General features: G+C 31.3%; 1 long non-coding RNA gene across 2 annotated transcripts; it reads left to right on the forward strand.

The window, feature by feature from the left end:
- Positions 1 to 737: 737 nt before the first annotated feature.
- On the forward strand, positions 738 to 9,700 carry LOC105333825 (uncharacterized). 2 transcript variants are annotated; one of them, XR_010709425.1, is made up of 6 exons: positions 738 to 880; positions 1,239 to 1,256; positions 1,339 to 1,674; positions 7,565 to 7,825; positions 8,415 to 8,508; positions 8,819 to 9,700. It is a non-coding gene; the product is annotated as an uncharacterized lncRNA (long non-coding RNA). The 2 variants fall into 2 exon arrangements; XR_010709426.1 differs by having other exon boundaries at positions 1,339 to 1,455.
- Positions 9,701 to 13,116: the final 3,416 nt, after the last annotated feature.

Here is a 13,116-nt window from a genome sequence, read left to right on the forward strand (position 1 = left end):
CGTCCCCAAATGATCAGTGGAGATACGTAGGTATAATGCCTATCGTTGTACTTCGACGTACTGATGGAATGGAATATTCTCTTTAGAGAGATGAACAGACATGTCTTTATGATTGTTTTGCATGTCCACTTCACTGAAAAATATAATGCACATGTATCAGCTGCGCTCTCCTGAAACCACGTACGCACTTCACCACAAGCAATTGCATTAATTATTGGTAGATGGCCGGCGCGTAGCATAAAGGAGGGGGAGGGCACTTCTTCTTGCAGCAGATTGTTTTCATAAGTTTACATATTAAAAAGTGAAAAAAACATGAACCCCACCCAACCCTAACCACCTTTTAGAGGATTGTCAAGCGCTTCTATGCGCATTGATGACATTTTCCGGTTCCTTTTGTTTTTTATTACGTCGATCAAACAAAGTTATAAAATTCCTTTCTTTAGTAATTTTAACTAAAATCAACATGTGATCCAGTCAGTTGCGAGACCAAGACATCAATTCACTAGAAAAATACATTACAATTTATACTATGTAACCATTTAAGCTATTGTCACAATTTGATAAAGAAAACTATAAAATAATCATCTTTTTGCAGTGTTACGGAAGATACTTACGGAAGGATATCAAATGATTTTCAACCTGTTTTATTACGATATGACTTTAACAATTTACATTTCAGTATTATAAGGAAGTTGTGTAGATTCATTTTCTGACATTGTGTAGTCATAAATCGAATATTAAACAATTTGAAGAGTTTGCATTTACGTGTTTTATTTGACAATTGAATTTGTTTCAATAAGTTCGTTTATATTTTGACCGAGCAGTATGAACACGCTTTTCTCTATTTTAATGGCATTTTTCTGTTTTACAGACATAAATGGTAAGTTCTGATTAAAGATATTGAATTGAATAAAAAAGGTATTTTCTATTAAAACTTTTAAAAATGTATTTGTAATATACCATATTTAAGATCAAGTTAAGTGCGGAAATGAAATGTCTGATATACATGTAGGTTTGGGGAGGGGAAAGAGGGGCTTTATTTCAATTAATCAGAATTAAATGCTGGTTGTCTCTATTTATGCTTCAAAAACATATGATAACATGGTTTTTACTTTACTTATGATAAATCACAAATCATTGGAATTTAAGGGGTGGAAATTAAATTCCGTACATTCTATTTCCAATCAGAAATATTGATATTGTATAGAATCTTAATAAATCTCTTTTTTTAATTGTAGGCCAATGTCCAGGTAACTGTGAGTTTCTTAACTTTTTTATTTTAAATTAGGAGCTTTTTTCTATACATGAACAAATTTAATTTGTTTTCTTAAACTTCAGATACCAACGTAACAGTGACTGAGTGTGATGTATCAATTCAAACAGAACATCGTGTATTCGTACACTTCTATCAAAACAACATATCATGCAGCTGTACTGTGACTTCATTATTTGATGGTGAACTCCATGTAATGTTTAGTAAACCGGAAAACAGAAAAAAATGTTATTATAATTACAACCCATATTCAGTAAAAGTGAACGACACGGTAATTAAAGACTGTTATAGAGAGGACCATACTATGTTCAATGTTCAATCCAACGACTTTGTCATTGTTAAAGCTAAATACATAGAAAACAATAATTCAATGAATATTACCCCGTGCCTGGAGATTTACGGTAAGTATTATATAAGTAATCGATTCGTTATAAGACAGAAATTAAATAGTTTAACTATATGTCGATGTATAAGCCTTTTCTAAAAGGTAAATGAGTATATAAAAGATATTCTTCGACATACATGTACATGTACCAATACTGCGTACCTGTTCTCTGCATATATGATGGCATTAAAACTGTTGTTCGACAAAAGTTTCATGATTGAATAATAATTTGCTCACCAGACCCACAAGCTTAAATGAGATCTACTGATCAATAATAATTATACCATTACTATCAATGTAAAATATGTCTTTGTCCTAAACCGATTACATTTACCATTGAGATCAAGATCTAGTAAAAGAGAGGAACCAACATATTTCTAAGTTATGACACACATTTCAAAGGAGTTCCATACCATGCATTTTGTTTTAAAAGATATACCAGCGCTTTTTTAATTATATTTTCAGAATTATAAAGAGAATGAAACAAAGATGTTATGGGGTTTTTTGCGTTTTGACGAATGAAATAAAAAATGCATACAGTCTCTCTAAAACATTCAATGGACAGTGTTGGCCTTCTCTAAAACATAATATTTAATCGAACACATGACTGTACATGCTCAACTATTTTTAGGATTTCAAATTGAATGTAACGTAAATCAAAAAAACCCATATCAATTATGACGCCGTAATCGATTTAGCATCAATATAACACTTTAAAATAATTTACTCGATCCTAACCTTAGGGATGACATTTATTCCAATGAAAAAAATATCCAACTGATGTTAATGAAAAACGACTATTGTGTGTTATAGACCTTACATACTAGTGTTATTCTTCCTTTTTAAAAAAAAGTAGGTCAATGACCTACTTTATGAGTTAATGGCCATTGAATATATTTGAAAATCTAAGAAAAATCCCAAAAATTTATACACTATGATTGAGATTTTTTTAATTGTGAAAAAAAATACAAATTGCTAAACTCTTTAACAAATGAAATACAGATTATGAATGGCAGTGACATTAAACAGATACAAAGCATTCATTGTCCTTTCTCTGCTGGAATAAAATTTATATCGATCGGTCCCCTGCGAGATGATCATGAACAATTCATGATTTTCCCTTGAATGATTCATGAATTATATTCATGAAATGTTCATGAAAAGTTCATGAGGATCCCATGAACTTATTATTGGACATTTTAAAGTCATGAATTTTTGTTCATGAAAAAATGTTGATGAATATTCATGAACATACTTTTTCATGAATAATTAATGAACAGTTATATTCATGAAGCTTCATCATTTGATGAATGTCCAATAATAAGTTCATCGGATCTTCATGAACTGTTCATGAATAAGATTAATGAATCTTCATGAACTGTTCATGAATATCATTATGAATTTCATTTATGAATAATTCATAAATAAAATTCATGAACTATTCATGAAAATTCTTACCTTCTACATTTTGTATATAAAAAGGTAAAATCTCCTAAAAAATCAAATATGAAATACTTTATTATAATAAATTGAAGAATAATGAGACAATATCTTAAGTATCACATAATTCTTATGTACTGACTATCACTTTAAATAATCATCAAGTTTAAAAAAGTTGTTTTAAAAAACAACAGGTAATGATATCAATACTAACTCATTAGATTTAAAGGAATGTTACAATATTAGAATTGACATACCAATATGCAATGATTTGAAATATAAGCGACATTAGAATATGATTACTAGTTGATAACTATCAATATGATCTTTATGAAATCTTTCTTTCTTGCATCTTCGTTGCCTCTGCTCATGTTGATTTCACTTGTATTCCATATATTTCAATGTGCATTTACTGCATGGTAGGTAAAATGCTCCATTCTTTAAATGATTATTTTCTACAAACCCAGAGTGTCTTGGTGACAATACTTCTTGGTGGTAATTCTTCAGGCTTCACATATAGCCCTTTCGGTGGCAGAAGAGTTGTACCTCTGTACTGTACAAAAATAATATGACAAATAGCAGTATAATTATGACATGTCGTTTAAAACATTTGGAACATCAACTAATCATTCAATCATTTCATTTAATTTTTATTTCAAATATTTTTATCAAATGATAATGCTGAAATTGCACTAAAGCTTAAGAATGAGAGTGCCTGCCCTAGAAAAAGTGATATCGCAGAAATATAAAACAACTCAAGATGAAACAAGATGAGCAATTCAGGAGAAAACATAAATAGGCATTATGCCTGCTGTTCAATCCATTTCAATGTATCTATATACTTGAATAAAATACTTCTTTAATTAATTACGATGAAACTATAACTGTTTTCAAATTTGTAAATGATACTGGCCATTCTATTAGAGATTTTCAATTAGGCCTACTTGCAATAGCATTTATTTATTACTTACTAAAATTTATGTTCAATGATCACTATCTTTAGGGCTGTTCAATATTCTGGTTTCACTGCATAATTCTAGAGTAAAAAAAATTTGTATTAACTTAAATGACATCAGCATATAACTTTACCTTGTAATTGCACCGATTTAGGTATATTAAATGTGTAATTTATTATCAATTATGTAGTTAAAACTTATAAGTTAGTCAAAAAAGAATTTCACTACAAATTAAAAACCGCCATTTTGAAATGTTTGAAAAAATGAGCAAAACTTATCTTACGTTTTCACTTCCTCATAAAAGTTTTTTCAATATACATGTGTACATACTATATTACCTTTAATACCATTACTTTGAACTACATCTGCTGCATTATCTTCTTGCATGTTCCATGCTTAATTAATCCATCGCTCGTGTTGAAGATCCGTCTGCTTTCATTCAAAATGCGTAATCACTGGGCGGAAGTGACGTAATAGAATCAAAACAACTCGCTGACTGTGTATTCTGAGACTCTTTCATTTGGTTAAATAATTTTTTAACATATGTTAATAATAATCAAAAAATATCTTTAAATGAAACTAAATATAAAATGCTTAAGTTTTCATTATTATATTTTCATTATTGCTTATCATTAAGTTAATTGACAAATTGAAGTTCAGTGTGTTTTTGTAACGGAGGCGAATCGACATGACACCTCATAAACAATGGCGGACTCCTCGAAACTCGGAGTGTAGTATCGGTAGTTGTCTGAGTTTAAACAGCTATTCATAAATGAATTGTTGGAAGTTCTCAACGGAATATTTACGTAACGGATTTGTAACTTCTTAGAATGAATTGCTTTCAAATGTGTGCAACAGTAATGCCTTTTACAAAGAAACCGCAAAGGTTCTAAACTCGACGGGGTCGAAATTTCAACCAAATGTGCTCGGAACATTTTCTCCCAGGAACGGACGCACTTCGTGTGTATTTATGCTTCTATGATAGACTGACAACCTACCACGTCTTTAATAAACTTGATATACATTGTACTTCAAACAAGTTGGAATTCAACGTATACTAAATCTTTTTTCAAAAGAAATATGCACATTTTTAAATTATTTCACTTTTTTAGTTTAGTTTACAAGATTTTTAACAACATAAAACAGCCAAAATGTATCATCTGCAAAGACTGATTATTCACTGATAAATTATGTCATTTTAAAAAAAAATATAAATTGAACAATGAAGAAATTTAGCGTCAAATTTAGGATTTAGTAATGACCATTTGATCATGATGTCTGAGACTCTCGTTGTCAATGAATTTACATGTTTCTTAGAATTGAATAAATAATGTAACTATAATATATCACATCTTTCTTTTTCAAAATTAAAGATGCCACATTTATATAGGTGTTTGCATGAATATTCATGAATGTTCATGAAGACTGTGTTTTAATATTAATATTTTAAGTTGTTATACTTTCATGTTAAATACTGAAATCTGATTGGTTAAGACGCAGTTAATAATATTTACTATTACCCTCAGCGTTAGCAACGCACTTGGCAACGGGTAACATTAAAAAATGTTACATGCGCGAAAATTATGCGCGTACGGTTCGCTGTAGAATTCACGTTATTCCTATATAAAAGCAGTAAAATTTTCTTAAAAATTTTAAAAAAGACATTCAGTATAACAAAATAAATAGTGCCTGTTTGGGAGGATAACAGTTGAAATTGACACCCCTCGAAAACCATTGTCAACCTCCGCTTCGCGTCGGTTGACAATGGTTTTCTCGGGGTGTCAATTTCAACTGTTACCCTCCCAAACAGGCACTATTTATATAATGTATAATTTTTTTTAAAAAATACTTTAAGAGTAAACTATGTTATTTATAAAAGTATTTGAAATTAATTATATATTTCGTAAATTAGAACTTAATGAAAATTCATGAATGTTCAATACCTAGAACTATTGAAAACCAGGTATTTCCTGTATTCTTGTATATTCATAATTTGTTCATGAATTACATTTTAAGAATATATTCATAAATAAAATTCATGAACCACCTTTATGAACCAGTTATGAACCAGTCATGAATACATCATGAAACTTCATGAACGGTTCATTAAAGTTCTTAAAATCATGAATTTCATCTCGCAGGGAGGTCAATGATCAAACTTTTGAGATAAAGTGTCTTTTATCATTTTTATGCACTTCTCAATATTTTTGTTGTGTGTGCCATACAATTACTGAAACGAAAAAGCGAGATAAAACCCACATAACATATGCAAAATTGTGTTAACTAACGAATAAATTATTAACTTTAAATATTATAGTACTACCTAAAATATTTCAGTGGAGAACAAAATCTGAAAAATTTAGTCTCAGTTACCTCTATTTTACTAAAAGTCAAACTATGTTTCAGCCTTATTCCATGATATAGTAAAACTATAGAATGGTATGATAATAATAATTCAATTCATAAATACTTTTATCCATAATTGATAATTTTCAAAATAGACCATTACTGCATATAGCATTATTTCTCACTCATGAAATAATTAACCTCTATCCGCTCGAAATTGAACCACCTGAACCCTTCATCTTTGTACAGTAAAACATCACATAACAAATAGGTATGTTGCACTCTGCCACTTTTGTGACTTTATTGCTAACCAAATTTGGTTTGAAATAATCAGGAAAATGACAATAGATGATTATATAACAATAATTAATAAGATCATAAAATTAATCATAAAATCATGAATATTTAATTCTTTACCCATAAATATTTTACAACTAAAATAATCCATAACTCTCATTACTGATGTAATCAATGATGTGATTGATTAGATAATTAATGAAAGACATAACCCTTGTGGTCTGAAAGCGCCATGCTTAATAAAGAAAAAAGAAAATACACAAGAATTTTTCGTTTTTATAAACATGTTCATGAAAAAGGAAGGTGGAGGGGTGGAGGTGGTTTATAGATCGCTATGAAATTTTTTAATGCTTAGCTATCGGCGTCGTGAAAGAAGTGAGAACCCACGCTATTAAAATGACGCTCCCAAGATTTTACCGCGGAATAAATTCATTGGTTACCTCCGGCGACTTTGATTTTGTGTCCACATATGAAGATGCTGTATAACTTTGACAATACCGCAGGAAAGATAACTCTCGCGAACTTAACAGAAATCATCAATATGCATAAAATATTTTAAGAAATCTTAAAAATCATATTGTGTTTAGAACAAATTTTACTCATGACATTGAACTTTTGAACAATCCGGTTTTGAGAACTCAAACCCGAGTAAACAACATTCTTAAACCAAACCGCAGACATTCGAACATAAATCAATGCTAATATGATGTGAGAGTACTTTCTCACCACAGTATTCATATACTTTTGTCATCCAATCCATAGTACAACAAACTTCTTTGTTTTAAAATAACATCCAGGAACTAAAAAAAAGAACAAATTTATTACATAATATTTGATTTTACAAATGTGTGATACAAAATATTTTAGGGCTAAAAAATGAACCAAGTGGAAGTATAAGTGTGACATGTGGCAATCCACACACAATCGAACCACTAGCAACCAATCCACAAACAACCAAACCAACAACTCAACCAACTACCATACTCAAATCTTTGAGAACATACTTTATTTCGTCAGTTGCAAATAATAACACCGAAGCTGTTGCCACAACGAGTTCATATGTGACCTCTACTTCTGTTGATTCAACGTTCAAAGATTCTTCTAATGTGGATTCAGATAAGCAGATATGTAATTGTTTGTTTTTATTTATTTGAAATTTCAAAGTAACCAACACTGATTTAGAGAATGATGTTTTAATTTAAATATTTGACTTGTAGACTTTTCAAATAATTCAATTTTCCAGAAAACGACACTAATAAAGTGAATAAGGAGAATGATGTTTTAATTGAAATATTGGACTTGTGTGCTTTGCAAATAATTTAATTTGAATTGTTTGTTTGTTTGCTTGTTAGAAGGAGAGAGGGAGGAGAGAGAGAGAAATACAATTTTACATTTTAGTTCATACATTTAAATGTCCTGTAAATTTCATCAAATGCAAGTTCTACTGTATCCTTTTATACACACGGAAAAAGAACTCAATCTGATTTCCCAGTGGTCTGCGAGATTTATTTTTAGTCTTACAAATTGATTATTCTGCATTGTACTTAGATTCTCTAAAAATAAATATGTTTCCTGTGTGTGTGTGTGTGGTGGGGGGGGGGGGGGGGGTGGGAGTTCTTTTTTGGGGGGGAGGGGTTCGGGGGTCGGGGTGTTTTTTGTTTCTTTTTCCTTTTTCTTAATTTTTTTTTTTATTCATTTTTTAAAATTTCTTTTCTAGGTGAATTCTCACAAATCCCACTGGGAATTTTCATAGCTATAGCTATAGTGTCAGCATTATTGAACATATTTTTCTTCTATCGGATAAAATCGAGGTATGTATCGTTTTGAAGTAACTTGGTAACTATTACATGTATGTTTTAAATGTGTCAGGACTAAAAATCCTGCCAAGCGTATACAAAATTTCATAACGCACTAACGCGCGTTACTCAATTTGTATGCACTGACTGCTACAGTTATAATACTATATCTTTCAAAAAATGATGATTCAATGCTAAACTATAAAAAAGCAATTAACTCTAAGTGTATTCGTGTAAACAAAACTTATATTGCATATCTTTAAAAATTAGTATAATAACACGATCAACGCCCTTAATCGTACATTAATATGATTTTGTGAATCAGGAATCTACTTGGTACCCATAGCAAAAACAGGAACACTGTGACAAACAAGACAACTGGGCACAGGAACCAAACCGGAGCCTACTCGGAACTAAATGTAGGAGGTGTAGCTACAGGGGGAACAACTGATGCTGAAAACCAGTACGACGCACTCAAACATCATGACAACTATATCAACATGACATGTATTGGAAATAAAGGGAGAGCAAAAACATCTGAATGCAAGGATTGCTACATAAACATAAACTATGATGGACATATGGCTACTAAGTGAAACAACACGATTGTTTCAAGTGCCATAAAACCATAAATTAATGAGCACACACAGGATAAACCTTTGCCATTCAGTCAACTGAATGATAACTGAATGGTCTGGAAATGTGACTGAATGACACACATATGCCATTCAGTCACATTTCAGTTACCTTTCAGTCACCTTTCAATTCACTGCATGGCAGAGATTCATCCTGTGACATTGCATACTGTTGGTTTATTGAAATGAATTCTTTTCAATTGAATAACATTTAAACAAAATGAATAAGCGAAACGTACAATTGATTTTTAAAATATTTTTAAAAATGTACGATAAGGTAAGAGGGTATTCTTTTTTTTTTTTAATACCGAGAGTTAAAGTGCACAAACACACTAAATCTATATACATGTATATACAAGCAGATTTACATCTGGTAAATATATTTTCTCCTCTATTTTGTGAGAATTGATTGCAATTCTCAGAGAAATGCATGGCAGGGCTGAAATCAAAACAATGCTAGATCATGTTCTTACCAGTTTAAAATTGACGTAACTGCCTATGAATTTACACAAAATCCCTCTTATGTTAAGAAACGTTTTTTAAAATCAATCACTTTGTTTGTTTTTGTAAATCTCAACGTTCATTCAAATACATAAATACCGTTCATTTAATGGGTTTGTTGTTATTTATGATGTTGACTCTGCGTGTGTTTATTTATTACTTGGTCGATAAAAACTTATGCTACCCCGAGAGCACAAATCCAGTTATTGACAGATTAACCCCCGACTTCCAAGAAGAGTAATAGCGATTGTAACCTTAATATACAGAATATAGAAGAATTGACTGTTCCGTGTGTAAACATGCTGGTCGGCAAAAATGATCTATTATTTGCGGGGTTTTTTTACTCAATTTGTATGGATAAGAATTTCTACACGTTTTAATGACTTTGCCTGTGATAAAATGTAACACCGGTGCTGTGCTATACAGCCCAATAAATTCAAATGAGGTATAATTGGGGCGCAAGCGCGATTTGCTTATCTATATTCAAATATTTAATCGAACAATTGTTGAAATTGATATAAATTCAAGCAATAAGGAATTTTTTTTTTGAATATTATGAGATGATTATCTCGATAGGTACGTGATCAATTCTATTAAAAAGCCCTTCGGGTTTTTTTTAATTTTAATCACGCCCGACGAAAATGTCCACCTCAAAATACTTGAAGAACGAGTCCTTCTTTTGATTAATAACTCAGATAAATGCTCTCTTAGGTGCTTCATACAGGCTATGATGGTAAGGATAACTGAACGAAAAGTACATAACCAACAATCTGCTGATAAATACCAACAAATAAAATTATTCGTTTAAAAATATCTTTACTGAAGATGATACAGGTAATTATTTTCGTTCATGCTAGTGAGAACAATTCAAATGTTTGAAATTAAAAGAAAACGCAGATTTAAAACTTTACAAGTTTTGACATCTGGTGTATTTCCCCACTCTCAATGATCGAAAATGTACCTTATGAAGCCTAATAAACCATATTTAAAGAGATGATTTAAAACGATTTCAACGCCACTGTATTATAATATCTTTTGAACCTAAATGATGCCACAATATACCAAAATAAGACCCGAATATATCAATACACTTCAAGGAACTCCAACATCACTTTGAATAAGCAGTGTGGCTTATTATCTTGTTGACTTTAATTATACCCAGATGTACCCTGAGGACATTTACAATTATACACCTCCTGAACCATAACTCGTAATGGAACAAAATGATACTATTATGATCTCAAATAAATTATCCATGAACAACAACGATAAATCAATGTACATTATACGGTTGGCCTGGAAATAAAGGTGCTAAGAATTAACACTAAAAATACCTGTATTTTCCATCACTTGAGAAATAGAAATGTTAATTTGCTTGATTCGTTCAGGAGATAAAATGTAGATGTCCTGTAAGCACAAAGACACTTTAATATTTTAGTCATTTTATTTCCATCTTAAATTTACTACTCTAGATGCTCTTTTTTCCTTAGCATCCTACATCAGAACACACATTTTCGGTCAGCCTCTTCCAGTTTTGTATTTTACAAAATTGTACTGATTTCATTACTTAAATCTTTAATGAAAGTATGTGTTTCAAACAACAATTAAACAATTAAGATTATTTCATTGTTATATATTGGTCTTGTTCAGATGGCATGCTCTCTCTTTCTCTCCAATTCTCTCTCTCCTTATAGTTCCAGAGAAGAGGCTGAACATGTTCAAAAGTTACGTCCGACGTACGACGAGCGACGACGGAAAAAACCCAGATAGCAATAGGTCACCTGAATATTTCAGGTGTTTAAAAAAGCGCTTTATATTAGGTGATATACATGTAATATACTGGTAGAAAATATCTCAGATTTGCTGTTTTGAAATAAAATTGTACGAACCTTAACACCTTCAATATAGGATTTCACATAAGTATTTAGATGGTCTGAAAAATATGTACATAACTCAACAATGAAACTAGACGATTTTAAATCATTGATAAGCGGACACATATTACTTAGTACGTATACCTTGTAAAATTATCACTCACGTACTCTTGTAAATTCTGACGTGTTTCGAGTTTGTAAATGGTTAATAGTGAGTCAACAACAAAAAACAATAACGTGAATTAACATTGATTAAAGACAGTGCCAGTACCAAAGCTTCATACTACCGATAAAACCCTGCTTTTGTTTATGTATTAATATTTTCAAGTGTCTTTGGGCTTCTAGATAAATATTGACTTTTTATTTCCTTCGTACATGTACACATACAGATTTTTAAAAAGGGAAAGCTGTTTTAAAGGTTTAAAAACTTACAAATGTTAATCGACGCAAGCGTGTGGGATTCATTACGAGAGGATATATAATGGAGCATATCGAAAATATGCATGCCGATTTAAAGTTGGCGAAAAATCCAGGCTGATTTTTAAACCTGCTATGTAAAACTGGCTGTAAGTTTACAACGGTGACAATATTACATATTCAGGAAAAAAACCACGGAAAAAATTGTGATTATTTATCATGGAAGTTAGCACACATTTACACGGCGGCGGGCACCAAGTGCCAGGTTTTCTTGTGTCGACCGTCTTGTACAAAAGCGTTAAAAGCGCTGCGCCGCTGACAGCTGTACCAAATGACCAAGCTAGGTACAGAAGCAGCTTCTTTTTTTATTTTCTTGGAGCAGAAACTGTCGTGGAAAATGGATGACAAATGTTATTGACATCAATCCAAGATGTGTGTAAAACATTTGGACAAGATTGCAAAAAAAGAAAACACCTAGCATATATCATAGGAATAGTTTCACATTTAACCAGTGAATTAAGGAGTTTTTTAACATTCTTGTAGATCAGACATTGCTTAGGTGACATATGTCGGAAATGTAATTTATCTATATATCACCTAAAACATAACTATATTTATTAAACAAAACACTTTAGAAACAACCCACCTGGTTAATATTGATAAAACGGGAGCAATGATTTAAATATGCTTTCAAATAGTAAAAACTTATAACATATCAGTTTCTGTGAATAATTTGAAGTTTTTTAGGGGTAAAAATGATCCCCAATGTGGCCCCATCCTACTCCTGAAGATTTTGATTTGAACGCTTGTCTATCCTCAATATCTGAGGTTGATTTAATTAGAGTTACAGCTTTTCTAGGCTAATATTTTTTATTCTTTAGAAGAAGATTTTAAAAGATTTATCGCTATATATCCTTATGTAAATTTTTGCCTCCCCCCCCCCCCCCCCCGCTGTAACTCCATCCTACCCCCGGGTATAATAATATGAATAAACTTATCTGTCCTACATTAGGAGAGTTCAACAAAAGTTCGAGCTTTTCTGGCCAATTAGTTTCTGAGAAGAAGACTTATAAAAATTAACTCAATATTTTCCTATGTAAAAATTCGACACCCCCCCCCCCCCTCCGTTGTGGCCCCATCCTAACCCCGGGGATCGTGATTTTCATTACTTAAATCTACACTTCCATAAGAAAGTT

This window comes from Magallana gigas, chromosome 9 (genome assembly GCF_963853765.1).
Source record: "Magallana gigas chromosome 9, xbMagGiga1.1, whole genome shotgun sequence".
NCBI classification, from domain to species: Eukaryota; Metazoa; Mollusca; class Bivalvia; order Ostreida; family Ostreidae; genus Magallana; species Magallana gigas.